General features: G+C 49.1%; 1 protein-coding gene across 13 annotated transcripts in view; it reads left to right on the top strand.

Moving 5' to 3' along the window:
- ZNF536 (zinc finger protein 536) overlaps positions 1-23,371 on the top strand; it is a 487,537-nt gene that overhangs the window by 222,579 nt on the left and 241,587 nt on the right. The gene's annotated exons all lie outside the window — the stretch shown is intronic.

The raw sequence follows: 23,371 nt of genomic DNA, 5'->3' as shown, positions 1-23,371 counted from the left end.
CTTGTCTCTAGAACTCAGGAGCTGGCATTCTGCTCTATCCCTGGATGTGAATGTGTAAGTTCCACACTTCGCCATCTTTCTTTCCCCCTTAGCGTATTCCCATAATTCTCTCATGCAGGCACCACAGTCTCCCTCCCCAAGCCAAACCTATCTTCTGGCCCCTTCCAAAATTACAACGTGGCTCACCTGCCAGATCCGTGTGACCTAAAGAGCCCCACCACTTTCCTCTGATGGTTTGGAAAAGTACAGGCGTTTGAAACACAGACGCACGACTGTTATGTCTTAAATTGTACTGTGTTACATGGGCGATACAGCTTTGGGGTCTAAAATAGCAAAGCAGAAAATCTGTCATCAAAATGTCTGTGAAATGATGAAGCTTCCTGGCCCAGTTCAAAAAAAAAAAAAAAACCAAAACAACAACAACAACAAAAAAACATGCTAGCCTCAGACGGCTAAATTAAAATCACCACCTAACAGCAGGTAAGGTGTTGCCTTCATCCATATTTCCAAAGCCCCTTACTAATAGGTAGTAAATTGAAAGTTATATCTCTAGCCCTTTATAAAGAAAGCACCTCGCTAATACTGTAATCATTCTGCAGCCTAACAACAGAGGAAATCATGCCATAACAAATACCCTGTTACTAATGGCAACATTGATTTCTGCAATCAGCCATTAAGTCTAGAAAATGAAAGACAGTTTGAGGCACCTCGAGGCACTGCCTTGCCCACAGTTAAAGACGTAGCAGCACACTATTGAGGGTCATTTTTTAAAAGTTTTTTCTTCTCTCTTGATCCCCCCCTCACTCTTTGGTTTAGATACCTATTTCGATCTTGGAGGAAATTCACTACTGCACTTATTAAGTAGATGCCAGTTTCAGCTTTGCTGTTACAGTCATGCTTAAGCATACTCTTCTTCTAGGACAAAATTAGTATTAAAATAAAGTGGGACTCTGCCGGCTTATTACAAACCAGTAAAGAATTGTTAAGTCACATAAATCTGGTCTGCACATTCCAGAGATTCCGGTAGCACTTAATGCTGCTGCTTAAATACCCATGAAACACACTGTCTACTCCTGGAGTCCTAGACTTGTTTGGGATTTATTACTGATGAGACGCTTAGGAAGTGTCTAACCAGCAGCATGAGTGCCAAGGGGGTGTGAGGTCACACTACCTGCAGCGATTGCCACACGGAACATACTAAGATTCGAGGGAAGGGTTTTCACCATGTAAAGATAGATCCCTACTCGAGAAGCAGCCAAGTGCCAGGTGTCCCAATGTCAAGAGGAGCTCTTTCTGGCCTCCTAGGATGAGGTCTTCTCTTCTGGCATGTATCGTCTCTGATTCTGGATTAGGACCTTTACAGGACAGGGTGCAGACAGCAAACTGGTTGCCCTAAGTTTTTAGAGTGACGTGGAGTTAACATTGACAGATTTCCATCCCTCTCTCAGACCTCCTGAAATGTAAGGGTCTCAGCAGAATATTCTGACACCAAATGTTCAGCTTCATTAATGACGTGTTTACCATGTTTTTCTCACCTTCTGGCCAAGTGATAGCCTCGTGCTATTCCTATCTCTGTTGCTTGCCTATCTCTCAGTGCTCGGTTGAAAAAACCCATTTTGCTTAAAAAGAACGAACCGTGCTCATGACTCAAAAGAGAATTATACTTGAGTTGTGGTTATCTTCTCACTTTTATTTCCCCTCATTGAAGTATTTTACAATGGTGAATACTGATTCTTTCATTTCTGGTTGACTTCTTTGTTTTCTTCATATTCAAATTAGAGCCTTTCATAATTTTCTGACTAAGTAGGAGAATTGAGGGCATACCAATATACAACCCGAATCAGCTGTGCGTCTGGGGCATTCAGGTTTCCCTGGGATTTAGGACTCTTAACCAAATCTGGTTAGTCCTCCCTCTTATTTCCAACAAGTTTGACTTGTATAGAAGTGCGATTAAAATAAGCATTTAAATAAAAATCTGGATACAATGGGTATTTTATTATTACCTGTTAAAGAGAAACCTGCAAGGTGAAGGAGAGAGAGAAAAAAATCTTTAAGCCCTTAAGTAAAGAAAGAAGTACTTATTAAGGCTTCTATTAAGAAATAACTGCAAAACACGGTTTTACAAATTTCTCAGACTGCATAACAATGTCGCAAAACTTAATTTGCATCACTTGATTCTTTTTTTTGTTGAAAACTGGGTCAGTAGGGCCTGAGAAACTATTTTTTCAGATCTTAACCAATGAATTCTTCTTTATAAATCGCTGCTCTTAACATGATAGTAGTTCTGAATTCATCATAAAAAACCTTTTTACAGAGCCTCTTAGAACAGATCTCTAGAAGAAGGCTTACAATGAGTGGCAGAGACGTCCTTTGTTATCTGATGTAATTCTTTGCAAAGAAGGATTGGGAACGGAGTGGCTGTTTAAAAATGTCTTGCTCAGACCGAGACGAAGAAGGGGTCAAGTTTGCAATCAAACAGTTATTGCCGAGATGGGCGACTGTCACTGGCTAGGCTAATGTGGGATGCAGCTGTTTGTTATGTGAGCAAAAGAATGTTTGAATCAGTGAACATGTGAAAATGATTCCAGTGAACCAGAAAATGTGTTTGTTCTTTGGCTCTCCAAACTGCTGAGAACCAAGCTTAAGATCAACTGTGAAAACTAGGACCTTTGACAAATTGAGAGGTCATATTTTCTAACAGAAAATGGACAAAACTAGTCACACAGATCACTTCCCCACCTTCCCCCTTTGTTTTATTTTTGTTGTGTTGTTGTTTATTTGACTTACCAGTAATTTCACACTGTGGTCAATGTCATTCAATGTAGCCTCCGTGTACAATGCAAAGAGAAACTATTTGGAAAGCAGCAGCTTATAAATTTTACTCTTTTATGACATTTAGAAAGCAGGCTGGCTGTTTCGATGCCTCCTCATTTCTGGCTTGCGTGCAAACCCTCTTATGACATTAATCTTTGCATCTTTCTCTAAAACCTCCTCTAAGGCTGAGCTCGAATCCTAGCTTTGCTCTGAGTCAGAACACGACCAAAGTTCTGTTTCTTCAGATTTTGCTTTGGAAATCACACTCAGAATAATTAAAACTTAATGTACTAAGAAACGATACTGTTCATTATATCCAACAGGGCAGTTACCTTCCGAATTCGCCATAATTTTGGAGTGGGGATAATTGAAGTGTTGATGGTGGGAAGGGGGTAATTGAATGCATTGACCCTCTGTTTATTAAAGAAAGTCGGCTAAGTTACAGGATCAATGGAAAGCCAGGGAGAGATGCGAAGATGAAAATATTGTTAACCCCTACTACTTCTGGTATAATATTTTGAGACGGACAAGGATTATTTGGTCAGCTGGGCTAAAAGCCTTGCGAGGTCTTCTTTTGTTGTTAGAGCTGCATTCCTGAAATGCTGGGTCTCCATCCCATTGACCACAGCATCAAAGGCCTTTATCTGGGGCGCTCTCGCATTTACATGGGGTGTATAGTGATATGATAGATTTTCTTTCTTTTCCACCTCTTTTTCTCATGTGGCTCCCCTCCCTGCCCCCATTCACGAAAACCAGTGCCTGCTCCACACACAAACAAATCCAGGCACCCAAAAGAAGAAAAAGAAAAAGAAAAAAAATTTGAGTTTGAGGATTAAGATCTTCATTTTTTTTTTTTTGCTTGTGCATTCCAATTGTTCTTAAAATATTTGGCAATGTCAATTAGTAACTGAGCAGAGTTAGCTGATGAACACAATTTTCCAGTAGACTGAGCACCCTATTGTTGCCGAGCGAACAGCAGATTTCTGAGGTCATTATCATTCGCTGGTTGCTTGGCCCAGCTGCTTCCTGCTGCAAAAGCCAAACTTTATACACGGAGCTCGGGGAGGCTGCAGCAACAGGGGGCTGGAGGGGGGGAGAGGGGAGCTGGCTGCAGAGCCGAAGACAGTCATTATCAGCAGAGGAAACAGAAAGTAAAAGTTTCCAGGCAATTCCAGGAAAACTGCCGGAGCAGGCTTCTTCCTCCTGTTCCATTCCAACCACCTTCCCCCTCAAGGCAGGGAATTGAAATGGACTTGGGGAGACCCCCCTGGGCATGGTGGCAACTAATCTCTTTGTGGAGCAGAACTTTGGAAAACAATAATCCCATTTATAAATAATGCTTGAAAATTTTTTAGCCCAGGCTCAAGCATGTGAGTGATGCCCTCTTAGATAGACTCCTTCATTGTTATGTATTTTAAAAAAATCATTTTAAAAATGGCATTAGGAACTTGAAATTAGTCAATTTGGGGATGACAAATAGGCAACATTATTTAATTTTCCAGAGGGACCTTATGAACAGATCACAGTCTGAGATTCCTTTTAAAATCACATTTAGCCTTAGAGTTTCCCCCTACGCCTCCTCCTGTCCCCTGCTTCCTTATTTTTCTGCCCCCAGCCCACCCCAACTCCAGCTTCCCTTCCCCACCTCCTAATTTGGGAGCTGGTTCAGTGAGATGAAAAGCTGCACTTTTTTTAAAGCTCAGCTGTGAAAGCCGAGCGCCATATGCAGCCCTTCCGTCCCTGCCGTGGAAGCGTGTGCAGGCGGCCGCCGTGTTTGCGGAGATTTACGGAGGCTCGGCTCGTGTGTGCCGAAGCTGTGCCCAGGCGGACGCTGGCCAAGGCCCGTCCCCTGAGCTGAGAGCCGAGAGCTGAGGTGGCCGCCCGCCTAGGCGAATAAGCCGGCTGGTCAGGTGGCTCCTGGGGAATGTCAGATGGGGCACAGGGTCAGAGGCCCTCGTGTCCTCCCCTGGCGGCCACCTTTCCGCTGGGGCCCAAGGGTGGTCTGTCCACTTGGGACACCCTGCTCGTGCCGGGATCGCCGTTGCTCTCAGATGCTGGTTCATGTGCGGCTGTCACATCGTCCTCCTTCCCCGGGAGCCGGATGCCTACCAGCAGTTTCTTTTTATAAACTTCCCATTCACTTGGTGAACTTGTATCATCTTGTGTTTAGAAGCTATGATTTGGGAACAATCAGTAACACTTCGGGGCTTTTACCATCTTTCTGACCCCTTTACGTGGAGCCATAAATCCCACTTCTCCGGGGCTGCTTGATGCCACTCCACCGTCACTTGGCATTTCAGAAAGAGGGTACTTGCACAGGCTCTGAAAGTCTTCAAGCTGTGAGTGTAACATCAGAGATGTGTGGCATAAAATCGCAGAGGCAGAGCACCCTCTCTGCTCCAGGACATAACAGGCAGGACATGGTTTTGCTTGTGAGGGATTAGATTCGAGGCCGAGGAGTCACTCAAATGTGTTTCTCTGGCGGCCTCACTTGGCCCATCTGTGGGATGGACACCGCTGTGGCCTGGGCTGCCCTTCTGTTTCCAACACTCCTGCCCACTGAGCTTCTGAGGAGCTCCATGAAGCTCTCCTCCCTAAGCATGTTAGCGCAAGGGATGGAAAAGTTCATTTAAACCTAAATTTAATGGAAATGAGGAAAACATAGATTAGCTAAGGACAGGTTACAATGAGGCAAGGAATTAAGCGGTCAATTTTCAAAACAGAGCTTGAAGCATTAGCTGCGTTGATTTCCATTAACTCGAATGGGAGGTTCCAGGCTCAGGTCTTGACCACCACCTTGGGTGTGTTGGGGCGGGAGTTAGTAATTTGCTTTGCAGACAGCCACAAGGTGTCCCCTGATTGATGGTTTGGCCAGAAGCAGGTATCACAAGCTTCCAGGGTCTGACTCGTACCCACTCGCATGCTTACCATGCACTCAGGTAGCTGGGAAATGGTGCCCACCGTGTTATGTGAGCCCTGCCAGGGGCCACTTCTGCAGAGCTGGGGCAGCCTCTGCATAGAGGGCAGATTGGGGTCCTTCTGGCCGCCCAGATCCCTTCACTGCCAGGTTGCTTATCTTTCCAATTCTTTCTCTGGTTTGAAGCTTTGTGTCCTGCTCATAGGAAGTGCATTCCCAGGAAGGGTAAGGTAAGACTTTCTTCCTCTACACCTGAGCGCATTTCCCAGGTCTGCCCCTTCTCCCTGAGAAGTTTCTGGCAGGTAGCCCTGATGTCTTAAAGGAGTGGGGACAGGACTGGCTTCAACAAGGCCCGTTATACTGGCCTCGATATTCCACTGGGTTCTAGAGAGAGACCGTGGGGATACTTGGAGATCTAGAGATGGGGACAGTGAATTTCATGGGAAAGAACTGTGCAGTGAGCATTTGGAAGCCTTCTGAGCCTGGGAAGTCAGGGGAGTGAGTAGTAGTTAACTCCTTTACCCGTAGAGCTGTTTTGCAGCATTGATGGCAGGGGTGGAGAAACACCTGCAGAGATCAGGAGATTGGATTTGTGCACACTTCCCAAATCCGTGATGATCGGGCTGGAACCTTTGCCATCTGTGACCCTTGGGCTTGTTTGCTGCCCTTCTGGGTGTCTCACCTCCCTGCGCCTTCATCTCCTCTGTCGGCATCTGATGGTCGCATCTCTCCACCCTTGTTGATGGTGCTGGCATGTGGAGGAAGGAGGCGGGGTCTGAGCGAGGCTTGCAAATGCAGAGGAAAGGGGCTCTCCAAGAGGGGTACATGGTGTCGGGGGGGTGGGCAGGTGGTGGGGGGACTCTGATCTCCCCAGAAAGTGAGCGTTGCTGCAGCTGAGAGCGGCCATGGGTCCCCCTTGCCTTTTCCTGGCAGGATGGGGCGATGGCAACATTTACTTAAGCTGTGGAGTCTGGCACTGCCGCAGCCAGGCGCCATCTGGAAAGCCCTTTTCAGAAAGCTGTGTCCCCCCCACCCCCAAAAGGAACTTAGGGGAACAGGACTTGGGCAGAGCTGTGGGACTTGTTTCTTGGGCAGAACCTGCTCACTGAGGCACCTGAGACGGGCTGGGGTCTCCTGGGAGCCAGGTAGCTAAGACAGGTCTACCTCGGGGTGCATGTGGGCTCTTTGCTGTCTGTGGGGCCCTCCTCGAGCCAGCTCTGGTTTAGGTTTACTAGGGCTGTATTTTCATCTATTTGTTTTGTGTTGCATTTTGCGTACTCTCTTCACCTAAGTCCTTGCATATTGTGAGTATGATGGGGTGGCGCCAGCCGGGATTGGTCAGTGACTGCTCCTTCCCTGTAATAGCAGGGTTGATTAGCAGAATATAAGAAATGAGTGCTGTGCCACTGAAATGTGCCTGTGAGACAGGATCTAGAACTCAGCGGCTCAGCTTGCAACAAACAGGGCAAACTAAGCACAGAGATTTGCTACCATCCTTTCTCTGAGCCACATCTTCAAAAAAGACCGCAGAGTCCCAAAACAATGCGTGTCTGAACAAACACCATCTTCAGCTACCTGATGGGTGGGCCTGGGCAAAACGGGGGCCATGCCGAAAGCAAGGGCAGCGGTCCAGGCAGAATTCATTTGCCTCCTGTTTCCACCACCCCCAAGAGAAAGTTGTCCAGGGCTTAGCTTCTTGTGGGACCCATCTCTTTGTTGCTGTGAGCCTTGGGGTTTTTGTGTGACATGTGGCATGTGTCTGGGAGAAGCGAGAGGCACAGCACAAGCTGACTCCTTGGCTTGGCTGCCCACCACACCACATGGGAGGCCGGCCCTCCCCTTAACCGTGCCCAGCCAGGAGGCTGCCTCCAATGTGGGCATGAGGATGGGCTTGGCTTTAACACTTCCTCACTTGCTTCCAAAGGACGGGGTCATTTTCCAGCTTTTCTTGCAAGCAGTGCCTACCTTTAGGAACCTTTCAGTTTTACTCTGGGCTGTGGGGCCCAGGACATTTCACGGAGAAATCAGTCCTTTCCTTTACAGAGGCAACTTGTAGGACTAAACTTTTGGCCAACGCTAGTTTCTTTTCTTTTGTTTGACCTCAGTTCCAAAACCATTTGATGCACGATGAAACAGGATCGCGCCACAGTGCCCTCTTCTCTTCATTAAAGTAATGTCCAGAAACTCTTAGCGCGGTGGTTGTCATCATGGCTTTTGGACACTCTCAGTTGTCCTCAATCATCTTGAGAGGCATTTTGGAACATGTCCAACATGTTAATGTTGAGTTCAACATGAAGTGTATGCAGTGGTGGTTTTCTTGAAGAACAAGACAGATACATGCTTCTCTTTATTGCTAAATATGTATATTTTTAACTTTGTTGCTAAAATATGTGTTTTTATTTTCGTTTCATTTTTAAAAAATTCAGTAATTTGCCCTGAAAAATTGGAGTGATCCCTCAGCAAAGCTGCTGTGTGGCATCATAATCCTTGTTGAGAGAGAAGGCTTGGCAGTGTTCATGTCCGTCCCTGGCTGGGGCCAGACCCCTCGGAAATGTCCTTATTAGTGACCTTCAAAACCTTTCCACTTGGGGCCGGGTGTGGTGGCTCACTCCTGTAATCTCAGCACTTTGGGAGGCCAAGGCAGGTGGATCACATGAGGTCAGGAGTTCGAGACCAGCCTGGCCAACATGGCAAAACCTCATCTCTACTAAAAATGCAAAAATTAGCCGGGTTTGGTGGCGGGTGCCTGTAATCCCAGCTACTCGGGAGTCTGAGGCAGGAGAATCGCTTGAATCCAGGAGGAGGAGGTTGCGGTGAGCCGAGATCAAGCCATTGCATTCCAGCCTGGGCGACAAGAGCAAAACTCCATCTCAAAAGCAAACAAACAAACAAACAAACAAACAAACAAACAAAACCTTTCCACTTGGTCTCCTCCACGAGTCCTGTTCACTGACTTTATGATGCTGTTGTTGTTCAATGACTTCATTATTCTTTTTTTCTTACTATAAAGTAATTCTTGTTCATCTTGGACATTTAAGAGATACAGATAAATAAAAAATAAAAAAAATTAAATGTGTATGCCTACCACCACTCAGGAATAATCACTGTGAACACTTTTTTTTTCACTAAACTAGTAAATATTTTGTTATCGATGCATAGTTTATGTATAGATTTTAGGGTACCTGTGCTAATTTGATACATTCATATGATGTGTAAAGATCAAATCAGGGTAATTGGGACCTTCATCACCTTAAATATTTATCTTGGCTGGACCCAGTGGCTCATGCCTGTATTCCAACACTTTGGGAGGCCGAGGTGGGCAGATCACTTGAACCTGGCAGTTTGAGAACAGCCTGGGCAATATAGCGAAATCTTGTCTCTACAAAAAATACAAAAATTAGCCAGAGTGGTGGCACACGCCTGTAGTTCCAGCTACTTGGGAGGGTGAGGTGAGAGGATCACTTAGGCCCAAGAGGCAGAGGTTGCAGTGAGCTGAGATTGTGTCACTGCACTCCAGCCTGGGCAATAGAGCAAGACCCTGTCTCAAAAAATATTGTCTTTTCTCCATTCTAGAAACATTTGAATTATTCTCTTTTGGCTATTTTGAAATGTACAATAGATTATTGTTAACTCTAGTCACCCTACTGATCTATCAAACTCTAAGTGAACATTTTTAATTCATAGTTTTCCAGTCCTTTTTATGCAACTAAAAATGTAGTTAGCAAAAAAGTACATACTTCTGTGTAAGTTCTTACTGAAATGTATGTCATATTTTTTCTTGTCATTGAACATTTCACACCAGGATCAGCAAAGTTTTCCTGTAAAGAACCAGCTAATGAGTATTTTCGGCTTTGGGGGCCACGTGGTTTCTGTAGTAAACATTTAATTCTTTCATAAATAAGAGTGTGATGGTATTTCAATGAAACTTTATCTACAAAAGTTGGCAATGGTTCAGATTTGGCCCCTGGGCTGTTGCTTGCAGATTCCTGTCCTAATAGTAATAGTTATATATTTTTTTCCCCCAAGCTTTACACAAGTAATATGCACATGGAGGAAATACTAGAAATATGGATAATCCAAGAAAAACTCTATATCTATAAAATGGTTTAGCCAATCTCTGATTTGTGAACACAGGACTTGTTTCCATTTTTTTTTTTTTGCCTGAGATGCAACCTCTGAGGTGTACATTTCTGCAGCATTTGTGACCCCATCGATCATTCTGATCTTCTGCACCATTATTTCCTTACGTGTGTCGCCTCGTAGTAGACTCTCTGGCTGTAGGCTGGTGAGCCCGAGGCTGCAGAGCTAAACCACCCACTGTGTGCTGCAGCTCTAGACTGTTTTACGCTGGTGTTTGCACCATGAAAAAATCCCCTCCTAAGAGTCTACTGAAGCCTGTCTCCCTGAAGCTAGGTAGTTCCCTATCACCACACCACTCTGTGACTTATTTGTTCATTCATAAATACACTCATTTGTTTGTTCAATCATTAATTCACTTCTTTATTCATTGAAGGATGAAATGCTTATTAAGTGGGTTCTGAACACTGAGCAAGGCATCAGGTGCTGGAGATGCAAAGATGAGTAGAGGCCAGGCACGGTGGCTCATGCCTGTAATCCCAGCACTTTGGGAAGCCAAGGTGGGCAGATCACTTGAGGTTAGGAGTTCGAGACCAGCCTGGCCAACATGGCAAAACCCCATCTCTACTAAAAATACAAAAATTAGCCGGGCATGGTGGTGGGCACCTGTAATCCCAGCTACTAGGGAGGCTGAGGCAGGAGAATTGCTGGAATCCAGGAGGCGGAGGTTGTGGTGAGCTGCGATCGCACTACTGCGCTCCAGCCTAGGCAACAGAGCGAGACTTCATCTCAAAAAAAAAAAAAAAATAAAGATGAATAGAGATGCATCTCAGCGTCTGGAAGCCCACAGCCTCTAGGTGCTGGACAGGTAATTCACAGAGCGAGACAGACACATGGGAGGGTTTACCCTGGGGCCTGTGGGAGCACCTTGGTGCCCAGTTTGTTCTCAAAGGACCTGAAAGGGCAAGGAACCACTTCAATTAGCTCAGTGACTTCTTTGGCAAGGAGGAGTAACTCTTTTCCTCTGTAGAATTAGGCCAATCCTGGTGACTTCCTGGAGGAAGCAGACAAGTCTCTTTCAGCCACTGTGGCTGGCTGCTGTCCTTTCCCTGGCTGGGAGCCACAGTCTAAGTAAATGCCTTGTCACATACAGAAGAGGCCCTGGGAGAAGAGTCCAGCGGGTGCTTCCCAGGAAGGCATCCCAGGCTGGGAAGTGAGGGAGAGAGGGCCAGAGCAGGATGGGAGCTGCTGAGGCCCGGTGAAAGCTTTGTTGCACCCTACACACCACATAGGGAGCCTCCCCGAGGGAGAGCACTCTGGGGGACGCAGGACAGCTCTCCACACCAGAAAGTGAGAGGCAGCCTCCTGGCTCCAGCTCATGGTCCCCTGACCATGCTGTCCTTGGAGGCAGTGGCTCATGAATGGAGGAAGGCACATCAGGAGGTCGGGGGTGTGAGGCTCCTACTGGGATCCTGCAGCTGGAGTGTGTAGAGAATCTGTGAGGCCCCACACTGGGAAGGAGGGCTCAGATTTTATCCATTTCCCCGTCTGCCTTAGGAACGGTCCATACCTACCCCACAGGGGCTCTGGGTGTCGCATGGGAGGGCCGCACCCCCAGTATGTCAGAACGTCCATCTGCAGCCTGCAGCAGAGGATTGCGGGCACTCGTGGATACGGCCACTTCTTTTTGGGTGGTGGGACAGGAACTGAACGCGGACTTGCTATGAGAATGGGTGGAAATGACTTCTAGTCAATTGCCTTTTATTTTCTGATGAAACAAAACATCATATGCTTAGATATTAAGCCAGAGACAAACACATTTTCTCATGTTAAAGGAAAGGCTGAGGGCAGAACGTCCCCACTTCACTTTGGAGCCGGGCCCCACACACATTTTCGGGGCCATGCTCTTAGTCATCCTGCTGGACTATTTAGGTAGCTCGCTTCCCTTCTCTGGGCTTTGGCTTTTTCCTCCACATCATGGGAATTTGGATGGGGAAGTGTAGAAGATTCTGAGATGCCTCTCAGTTTCCATTTTTCCTGCGTCTTTCAGTGTTTCCCCCACCTTTCTCTCCTCTCCCTTCCTAAATGTTTCCATGGCCCCGGGGGTGACTTTAAAGGGTCTTATCTGCTGTTCCTTGAGTAGAGAATTAATGTTCCTAGGGTCCAAGGATTTCCTCAATTTCCTGCTGATTTTTTTTTTTTTTTTTTGAGACCAAGTTTCGCTCTTGTTGCCCAGGCTGGAGTGCAATGGCGCGATCTCAGCTCACTGCAACCTCTGCCTCCCAGGTTCAAGCGATTTTCCTGCCTCAGCCTCCCAAGTAGCTGGGATTACAAGCATATGCCACCACACCGGCTAATTTTGTATTTTTAGTAAAGACAGGGTTTCTCCATGTTGGTCACGGTGGTCTCGAACTCCCGACCTCAGGTGATCTGCCCGCCTCGGCCTCCAAAAGTGCTGGTATTAGAGGTGTGAGCCACCACACCTGGCTGATTTCCTGCTGATTTTTGCATCCGAGCTTCATCGTGTTGTCTCTGAGGGACCCATGTGCCTGGTGAGGGGCTGGGGAGACTCTCTTCTATCTCATTTCCCATGGACCCCCCTTCCACCTCCCATCTCTCCTGGATGCCACAGAGGTGGAGTCTTGCAGCTGGAGGGTCACTGCCAGGGCCCCTGCTTTATCCAGCATGGCTGTGAGTGTGGTAGCTGTGGCCGAGGGCTCTGGTGCAGGCCCTCAGGAGCTGTGTGGCCCAGCAAGGCCTCCTCAGCCTCTCTGTGGCTTGGTTTCCTCCACGTAAAAATGAGGACGATGGTAGTGTTTGCCTCTCTTTATAAAGCCTTAGTGAAGACTTCAGTGCTCAATAGACATCTTCTGTTATGAGGTTTATTTCCACGCTATACAATACAAACACAAACAGGTGAAAATGGGCAACTTGGCCAGGGGAGTGGTTGTTTTTTCATTTTTATTATTTTCTTTTTTTTTTTTTTTTACCCCATTGAATGTTTATTTCATTTGGGTACATCCATCTTTCTTTCTTTCTTTCTTTCTTTCTTTCTTTCTTTCTTTCTTTCTTTCTCTTTCTTTCTTTCTTTTTCTCTTTCTTTCTTTTCCTTTCTCTCTCTCTTTCTTTCTCTCTATTTCTTTCTTTCTTTCTTTCTTTCTTTCTTTCTTTCTTTCTTTCTTTCTTTCTTTCTCTTTCTTTCTTTCTCTTTCTTTTCTTTCTTTCCTTTGCCTGCCTGCCTGCCTGCCTGCCTGCCTGCCTTCCTTCCTTCCTTCCTTCCTTCCTTCCTTCCTTCCTTCCTTTCTTTTTTTTTTGGAGTCTCTCCCTGTCACTCAGGCTGGAGTGCCATGGCTCCATCTTGGCTCACTGCAACCTCTGCTTTCTGGGTTCAAGTGATTCTCTCACTTCAGACTCCCAAGTAGCTGGGACTCCAGGTGCATCCCACCAAGCCTGGCTAATTTTTGTATTTTTAGTAAAGACAGGGATTCACCATGTTGGCCAGGCTGGTCTCGAACTCCTGACCTCAAGTGACCCAGCCGCCTCGGCCTCCCAAAGTGCTGGGATTACAGGCCCGAGCCACTGCACCTGGCCTGCAGAGTGATTGTTGGGAGGTGTGCAGCTCACAGGGTCGGCCTCACTGGTTTGTGTCATTGAATCTGGTAGCCATTTGTCTATGTCCCTGGTGCGATGGTGGGACCAGTTGTTTGCATCAGGCTCTCTTCGCTGGATGTCGATTAGGGTGCCCTTGTCGAGCAGTCACTGATGCTGTCCCAGGCAGGCAGCTTTTCTTCTCTGTGTGAAGCGAATTCATGATGGTTTAGTTCCTGCCCAACGTGCCACAGTGAGTCTCCATTCAAACCGACTTTAACTACAATTATAACCACAGAAGAGCAGTGATTCATGGAACTGGAAGGTCTGGACTCTAACTGAGGTAGAGTTAGCAGCTCAAATAGCATCCCCATGGACTTCCCTCATAGTAGCAAAATGGCTGCCTTAGCTCACACCTCACATCCCCATGCCACCAAACAGAGCAGCACTTTTTTCTGGAGGCTTAGCAATGATCTTCTTGCATCCTATAGGTGTTTTTGTATTATTATGCCCATTCCTGAACCAGTCACTGCTGCCAGGGGAATGGGGTGTACCACTTGGTTCACGGCAAGGAAGTTAGTCCTTGGAGGAGTGGGGAAGAGAGAATGCCAGCTCATCCATCCCGTGGCTGAATGTGACAGAGAGAAGCTTTCTCACAGAGATTCAGATGGAGGAGGAGGCATGGAGCTTGGGCAACTAAATGGTGTCCAAAATGTCACGGCTCTGAGGTTCTTCCAGCAGCAGAGGCACTGGCCCTCTTGCTCAGGACACCTGAAGAGGTTTCCCGGCCTCCCTGAGCAAGGTGGTTTGGAGTCTGCACATGGTGACGAGGTTCTGTCCTCCCATTCTCCCGTCACAGAGATGTGACTGTGTTTCATGGGACAGCGAGTTCTTTGGCCACTTTCTCCAGGAGTCCATTCCTGCCTGTTCTCTTCTTTTTTGGTAATACTGAGGCTCATCTCAGCCCAGAAGTGACAATGGACACCAGCAAAGCCAAATGACATGTCCTCCCATGTGGCCACTGTGTGTGCAGGGCTGTGTCCTCCTCAAGTTAGTGGAGAAAGGGGTGGCACCCAAGAGGAAGGGAAGGTGGGATTCCCTGCTCTTGAGGAGAAGCTGGCCTGTCTTTGGGAATGGCCCACACATAAAAGAGAGTTGGGAAGCCACAGAGAAACAGGGGTTAGCTCAGGGATTGCTGCTTAGGGTGCAGGGCCTGGGACATCCTCTCAAGCACCGGGGAACGGCCTGGTCATCTTCCTTGCACCTCCTTCTCCTTCACTGCCTCCTCCCCAGGTAGAAACAAGATGCCTGCCCCCCAAACCTACATTTGTCCTCACTCTGAAAGGACACGGTAGGAGATAAGACTGCAGGGTCAGGCCGCATGGGCGCATCGGAGGGGTTGGATATAGGGTGAGCCCAGGCCCCTGGCATGGGCTCCCATTTCCCTGTTGCCCAGGAGTGTTCCACAGAAGGCATCGCTGGGAATCTGCTCTCCCAGAGATTCCCGGAGGTCTGTAGGGGACAGCGTATCAGCAGATGTGTAAACTGAGGCATGGAGAGGTTGGATTGAGTTGTAAGGCTAGAAGCGGCAGAGCTGGCATTTGAACCCACCTCTGTGTGACCTCTCGCCTTTTAACTTCACCTTTGGGCCATGCTGGGAGTTGTGCAAATACAGCAGAAGGCATAATGCAGCTCACCAGCAAACCCAGCTGCTGGTAGGACAGGCTGCAGGGAGGTCAGAGGTCACCACTTTCCTCTCTTTGCTTCTCAGTGGGAGTCATCTCCACATCCCCTCAGAGAAAGGAGCAGGGAAGGAGGAGAGCCCAGCACTTACTCCCTGGCTGATGTCTGATGGGACCCCCCTGAGCCCCACACTTAGGCTTGAGGTGACCCCCCAGAGCTGTGGTTGTGAATATCCCCGAGCCCCTGCTCAGGGTCACACTTGTTCCCCTAGTGTCTAAGACAGGGAGGAGGAAAGGGGAAGAGGCCCTCTGAGGCCATGGGAGCATGGCCTGGTGGACAGGCTAGCACAGCCTGACTTGGGCTGCCCGGCTCTCCGCCTGTGTGAGCTTGCCCCCATCTCAGTTCCCCAGTCCCTTCTGACACTATGATGCTTCGTGAGTGTCCTTTACATGCTCTAGCCTGCAGCTCCGTGTGGGGAGATGGCCTGGGTGGGTGGCTGGTGGGAGAAGGGGCCTGCAGGTAGAAGAAGGTTGCTGGCACCACCGGTGCTGCCTCCTGCATGAGCTTGCAGACACCATCCGGAAGTCAGCTCTCCACCCCCACCCCTTCTCCAGAAGAGGAGAGACTACCCCATCAGTAGACAAAGAGAAAGAGAAGGAGGAGATCTCTAATCCTCCTGCCTGGTCAGGGCAGTCCATGGAGGTATAAATTAGGAGGGCTAGATGATTGTCTGGGAGGGCCTCCAGAGGAGGGGCAGCTGAGAGTTTTGTTGTTGTGGGCAGAGAGGGCTGGAGCAAGCAGCCACTTCGCACTGGCCACATGCAGCAGGAAGCTTGGGGCTGGCACGAGGCCTTGGCCCCACCTAAGATGCTCTCGGAGAAAGGACCCAGGACTCAGTAGAGGGGCTGAGTCTGCTGTGATGGATGGGAGGAGGCCAGCAGGTTCTTTTCTTGTGATTTTGTGTGTGCGTGTGTGTGTGTGTGTGTGTGTTGAATGCGTGTTGTGCATGTGGGGATATGGATATATTGGCGGGTGTGCTTGTGCTGTCTTGGGGTGGTGATGCTGTGCGTATATCTGCAAGTTACCTTAATCTTTCAGGTGTAGGTTGCTGCTGGTGCATGTATCCCTCTGTGCCTGTGTGTATGTGTTTAAGTATGTGTTGGCGTGTGTGTCTTGAGCTATGGCTGTCTTGGTATGAGAGAGGACGTGCCTGTGTTGAGTATGTGTATTGATGTGTGCACGGGTGACAGTGGCTTGGGACCTGAATGTCAGTATGTGTTTGTGGTTATTGGGAAGTGTTAGGATGTGGCATTTGGGTGTGCAATTATGTTGCTATGTTGGCATGAGATGGGGTGTGTGTTGTATGGATAAGGATGTGTGTGTTGTGATGCGTGTATCCGCATGTTTGCCTGTGTTGGAATGGAATGGGGTGTGTATTGTGTGGATAAGGTTGTGTGTGCTGGGATGGGTGTATCCGTATGCATTTGCCTGTGTTGGAATGGGATGGGGTGTGTGTTGTGTGGATAAGGATGTGTGTGTTGGGATGCATGTATCTGTATGCATTTGCCTGTGTTGGAATGGGATGGGGTGTGTGTTGTGTGGATAAGGATGTGTGTGTTGAGATGTGTGTATCTGTATACATTTGCCTGTGTTGGCATGGATTGGGGTGCACGTGTGTTGCATATCATGATGGCTTATTATTACATAGGGTGGATTTGACCTCCCCCAAGGACTAGGACCTTCAACTTTCCTTAGAGGAGGGGTATCTGGGTTCTGAGCCTGTCCTTGCCCCTTTTCCCAAAACCTTCACTCATCACTAGTGGGGTCTTCCCTCCCTAATGCTGGCTCAGCCTCAGGTGGAAGATCTGGCTTTTGGGGTGCAAGTTGGGAAATGCAGAAAGCCCCGCCTTCCAGTATACAGCTGTGGCCTCTGCAGCCTCAAGCACCTCCTGGAAGAAGCTGGGGCTTGAGGCTCTGGGGTCCCCATTCAGGGAGCCTCTGTTCTGGAGCTCAGCCAGCCTTGTGCCCAGAGGAGGTCTGTGAGCTACATGAGGCAGGGGTTGTGTTTTCTTCAGCCGTATTTCCATCGTGGTTCCCTGCACAGGACATGGAGCACAGCAGATGTCAGGGAACTTGGTCAACTTATACAGAATGAAATGAAATGCCTTCTCTCAGCACAAAAGGCACTTTGCCCAGCAGCCAACTGGAATTTAGTCCTTCCCACCGCTCTTCCTGTAAGAACCAAATTCACAGCACAGGGCCTGCCACCGTAGACTTTTGGTGGGGGTTATCGTGAGCTGGGCAGGTTACCAGGTGCGTGAGGGAGCATGGGGGGCTGAGATGGGGTGGAGGCATGGCGGTGTGGCTCGGGGACCAAACCTCATGGTGATGTGTTCAGTTTGCTGTCAGCATCCTCGGGACCCCCTCTCGGGGACAGTAGTGACCTTGGTTCCATGTCCAACTTCTCCCTGGATGATTATTCTCCTTCACGAGCCTAAGAGGCAGCTCTAGGAGTAGCTGTTTTCTCTCTCGCCTCCCTCCTGTTGAAGTTCACCAACAGAGTAGCTGCCTCACTCACTTGTGCCTGTTGGAAGCCAGGGTGTGGGGTACAGCCTTCAACTGCGGTCACTGCATCTTAGGTCTGCGGAGTGTTTAAGGCCTAAGCCCTGTGGCCAGCACCTGCAAAGTGGTCACATTACGGCTTACGGGTTTAGCTGGCCAAGTTCTATGGACACGATGAAGGATTAGGGGTGCAGGCCTGGGGCGATAGGGGTGGAAGTGAGCCTGACTGACTGTACCACAAGGCAGGGATTTCAGAAAGGCACTCACACATTCTGCAGCCAGCTGGGGGTGTCGGCCAGAGCCTGGGGACCAGACGGCACTGGGCCCTCAAGGGGTAAAAGTCAATCGGCTTTTCCTGACCTCTGCATGCACATAACATAGGAATCTCCCTTTCCTGAAATTCCAGCACATCTTCTCCCAGCCATTTCATAAGGTCAGAAAGAACAAATTTCAAGAAACAGAAGGTAGTGGGTTAGGGGAGCCATGAATTGGATGGAAATTTTCCTGGAAATCACCAAGACCCCAAGTGGCGGCTCCACCAGCTTCTGCTTGGAAATGTGTGCAGCCAGGTGCATTGGGGTCAATGGTCCTTTTTTGGTTAGTGGTTGATGACATGCTGTCATCTCCAGGAAGTAGGGTCCTATGGGAAGAATGGTGCATGGGTCCAGGAGACTCTTCAGGGGAGAGGGAGCCTGAGCACAGGAGAAGGGGCAGAACATGTGTGCCCAGGAGGGAGAGGGCAGAGCGGGGTCCATCAGGGTGGGGCTCCTCCTCCTTCCCGAGCTCCTTACCAGGAAGCACAAGGTTCCGTGGAGGCCTAGAGGGCCCCTTTGATGGCTGTGGCTCTTTGGGGAATTTGGATGGAACGTGCTGGAACTCCCAAGGGATGCAGCACTCTGGAGAACAGGGACTGCCTGATGAGAACTGGGGCCGTCAGGGTTGATGAGTGAGCAGCGATGTCAGCCCAGGCAACGGAGTGGTCGTTGGAATCATATTGCTTCCATGCTTAGAATCCCCCAGTGACTTCCCATTCATGACGTATGGAGTTAAATCTGCGGCGGACAAGGCCCCATTACCTTCCACTCTCCCCAGTCTCACTCTGCTGAGGTCCTGCCACCTTCCCTCTATTCTCATTCCCTGAAGCCAGCCCTGTAGTGGCCTCAGCATTGCCTGCTGCTCTCTCAGCCCTGCTCTCCCCGCAGACCATCCTGTTACTGGCTCCATTTCACCTTCACCTCAATGCCGCTTCCTCTGGGAGGCCTTTCCAGGGCCCTTAGTAGGACCTATCCCTCCCCAGTCACCCCCTGAAGATGTTTCTCTGTAGGATTTTCATCTCTGAGGTGTTTGGAGGGCACCTTGTTCGCTCTTCCTGGTTTTCTTCTTCACTCATTCATTCATTTTCTTTCTTGTGTATTTGTTGACTTGCCCCTGGTGTGAGCGCCAGGAGAGCAGGGTTGGTCCCTTGCCGCATCGCCAGCACCCACGGCAGTGCCTGGCACATAATACAGACTCAGTAAACACTTTCTAAAAATGTGTGGTAAAATACATGTAACAGGCTGGGTGTGGTGGCTTATGCCTGGAATCCTAGTGCTTTGGGAGGCCAAGGCGGGAGGATCACTTGAGCCCAGGACTTTAAGACCAGCCCGGCCAACATGTTGAAATATCATCTCTATAAAGAATTATTTTATTTTATTTTATTTATTTTATTTTATTTTTGAGATGGAGTCTTGCTCTGTTGCCCAGGCTGGAGTGCAGTGGTGTGACCTCAGCTCACTGCAAGCTCCACCTCCCAGGTTCATGCCATTCTCCTGTCTCAGCCTCCCGAGTAGCTGGGACTACAGGCACCTGCCACCCCACCCAGCTAATTTTTTATATTTTTAGTACAGATGGGGTTTCACCGTGTTAGCCAGGATGGTCTCAATCTCCTGACCTCGTGATCCACCCACCTCGGCCTCCCAAAGTTCTGGGATTACAGGCGTGAGCCGCTGCACCTGGCAAAGAATTTTTCAAAAAAATTAGCTGGGTCTGGTGGTGGGCACCTATGGTCTCAGCTACTCAGAAGGGAGGAGGCTGAGGTGGGAGGATCATTTGAGCCCAGGAGGTAGAGACTGCAGTGAGCCACGAGCGTTCCACTGCATTCCAGCCTGGGCGACACAGTGAGACCCTGTCTAAAAAAAATACATATAACATAGAATTTACCATTTTAGGCCGGGCACCGTGACTCATGTCTGTAATCCCAGCACTCTGGGAGGCTGAAGCAGGAGGATCACTTGATCCCAGGAGTTCAAGGCCATCTGGGGCAACAAAGCGAAACTCCATTGCTACAAAAAAAACCCAAACCAAACCAAAACAAAAATCAGCTGGGTGTGATGGTGCATGCCTGTAGTTCCAGCTACTCAGGAGTCTGAGGTAGGAGGATTGCTTGAGCCCAGGAGGTTGAAGCTGCAGTGAGCTGAGATATACCATTGCACTCCAGCTTTGGTGACAGAGTGAAACTCTGCTAGAAAGAAAGAGAGTGAGAGAGACAGAGAGAGAGAGAGAAAGAAAGAAAGAAAGAAAGAAAGAAAGAAAGAAAGAAAGAAAGAAAGAAAGAAAAGAGAACTTAACATTTTAACCATTTTTTGTTTTTTGTTTTGAGATGGAGTTTCACTCTTGTTGCCCAGGCTGGAGTGCAGTGGCACGATCTCGGCTCACTGCAACCTCTGCCTTCTGTTTTTAAGGGATTCTCTTGCCTCAGCCTCCCAAGTAGCTGGGATTACACGTGCCCACCACCACACCTGGCTAATTTTTGTATTTTTAGTAGAAATGGAGTTTCACCATGTTGGCCAGGCTGGTCTCGAACTCCTGACCTCGTGATCCTCCGCCTCTGCCTCCCAAAGTGCTGGGATTATAAATGTGAGCCACTGCGCCCAGCCTTAACCATTTTTAAGAGCATGATTTGTGGTATGAGCTACGTGCACGTGGTTGTGTTATCATCAATACCACCCATCCATAGATCCCTTCTCCTCTGGCAAAACTGACACTCTGTACCCGTTCACCATAACACCCCATTTCTCTCACCCCCCAGCACTTGGCAACCACCCTTCTACTTTCCGTGTATAGATTTGAGTACTCTAAGTACCACGTATAAGTAGAATCACACAGTAATTGTCCTTCCATGTCTGGCTTATTTCACTTAGCATGGCCTCCTCAAGATTCATTCATGTTGCAGCCTGTGACAGATTTCCTTCCTTTGTAAAGCTGTATAGTATTCTATTGTATGCATATCCCGAATTTTCTTTCTTTCTTTTTTTTTTTTTTTTTTTGAGACGGGGTCTCGCTCTTTCGCCCAGCCCAGAGTGCAGTGGTGCAATCTCGGCTCACTGCAAGCTCCGCCTCCTGGGTTCACGCCATTCTCCTGCCTCAGCCCCCCGAGTAACTGGGACTACAGGCGCCCGCCACTGTGTCCGGCTAATTTTTTGTATTTTTAGTAGAGACGGGGTTTCACCGTGTTAACCGGGATGGTCTCGATCTCCTGACCTCGTGATCCGCCCGCCTCGGCCTCCCAAAGTGCTGGGATTACAGGCATGAGCCACCGTGCCCGACCCTGAATTTTCTTTATCCAGTTCATCTGTCGATGGTGTGTCTTTTTGGCTGTTTCAGTACACACTTGAATAAATGAATGACGACAAGGAGGGTAGATCTCTGCCTCCCTTCTCCTGCACAAGACAGGAGTGGCAGCTTTGAACCCATGAAGGCCATTTATTCATTGACTGTGTCCTACGCTACTGGCTCTCCAGAGGCCAGCGGGACCTCTTTCTGCAGTAATGTGCTGTGCTATGGGGTCTGGACCTTGGCCAAGATAGTGAGCATTTCTGAGGGAAGGTTTTGGCATCAGGGATGGGTCTCTGCTAAGACCTTAAGCCTCTGGGTAGCTACTGTGTACCCTGAAGGGGTCACAGCGCTTTCCATGGCACCTGGAGCAGGGGCACCCTGGTATAGCTCCCTCTCCTAACCCTGCAAGGCAAGCTGTGCCACAGCCCTGGCTGCACAGTGGCCTGTGTGAGCCCAGTGCTCTGCCATCCAGGAAGGAGGTGAGGGAAGCGGGGGGTGTGGCCCCACAGTGCCTGGAGCTCATGCTGGGAGTGAGTGAGCACAAACAGGCACCAGCGCCCCGTGAAAAATGTGTCACCGCCCACGACAAGAAACGCTGCGTGGTTTCTGTAGGAAACTGAAATTCCAGAAAACAACCCCTGTGGTCCAGTGTGTTTTATTGGAAGTTCAGACCTCCCCTTCAAGCTTGCCCTGTGCCTTTTAGAAATAGAATCTCTGTCTCACTCCCCAACCCAGCCTAGGTTAATGCTGAGACCAGGGCAAAGAGGAGGATGTGGGGATAAGGCTTGGAGCTGGGAAGATGCTGTGATTCACTTTGATGTCTTGGAGGGGCAGGTTGTGAGGATGGAATGAGGAAGGAGAAGACCCCCAGCTCGAACGCCAAGCTTTAGTGGGCCTGGTGGGCTGGCAAAGTGTCATAGCTGCTGCCTGCATGGGGTCCTGTGTGCCACGCCAGGCACAGGGCAGGTGCTGGCCAAGTGGATCTCCCCTGCCACTCTGGCAGTTCATAAACTGGGACCTCGGGTGAGGTGTCTGCATTGAGCTGGGAACACAAACCTCAAGGCCTGACTTGTCCAGATGTCACTTGGTGGTGTAGACTCTGCAGGGGTTCGCGAGGGCTGTGGGGTTCTTGATGGCTGTTGGGAGAGCTGGGAAGGCACGGGGCAGCACGGAGGGATGGAGATATGGTCTTGGGGGAAGCTGGTGTGCTGGACAGAAGCAGCAAACGTCGTGAGTGCAGAGTAGAGCAGCGCTTGGGAGGGCCTGGGCACCGATGCCCATCGACACCTAGGCAGAGATGGGTGTGGAACCTGAGATCAACAGGGAAAAGAGGCACGGGGAGCTTTGGCTTTGGGGGTGCAGGTGCAGAAAGGGATTCCAGGCAGGAATGTGCTCATCCCATTCCCACCTGAGAATGTCCAGAGGCAATGAGGATTTTCACACCCACCCATAAAGGGGGGCCCCTCCAGACCTCCTGGGGCTTTCTCCCTTCCCTGGCACCTGGAAGACCCAGATACCCATGATCCAGGGCCCTGGGGGGCTGCTGCAGACCCACTCCCTGCAGCAGGATGTCCCCTGCAACACGGTGCTGTTGGGCAAGCCAAGTCTCCAAACATAGACATAAAAGAAAGGAATGGCTGGGCACAGTGGCTCACACCTGTAATCCCAGCACTTTGGGAGGCCGAGGCAGGTGGATCACGAGGTCAGGAGATCGAGTCCATCCTGGCTAACATGGTGAAACCCCGTCTCTACTAAAAACACAAAAAATAAGCCGGGCGTGGTGGTGGGTGCCTGTAGTCCCAGTTACTCGGGAGGCTGAGGCAGGAGGATGGCGTGAACCCAGGAGGCGGAGCTTGCAGTGAGCCAAGATCGGGCCACTGCACTCCAGCCTGGGCGACAGAGTGAGACTCCATCTCGAAAAAAAAAAAAAACAAAAACCCACTATGTCCTCAATAAGGGAACAAAGCAAATATACTTCAAAACAGATTTTACTATGTTTATTAAAAAAAAAAAAAGAGAGAGAGAGAGAGAGAGGAAGAGGAACATGGCAGGAGTCCCCAGCCTGCTGCAGGCTTTATCACACCTCTGCTTGCCCATTAGTTTCCAGGAAAAATCTTCCTCCTCAAAGGGGGAGCA

Source organism: Nomascus leucogenys, chromosome 10 (assembly GCF_006542625.1).
Source record: "Nomascus leucogenys isolate Asia chromosome 10, Asia_NLE_v1, whole genome shotgun sequence".
Lineage (NCBI taxonomy): Eukaryota > Metazoa > Chordata > Mammalia > Primates > Hylobatidae > Nomascus > Nomascus leucogenys.
This window is presented reverse-complemented; position numbering and strand designations above follow the sequence as displayed.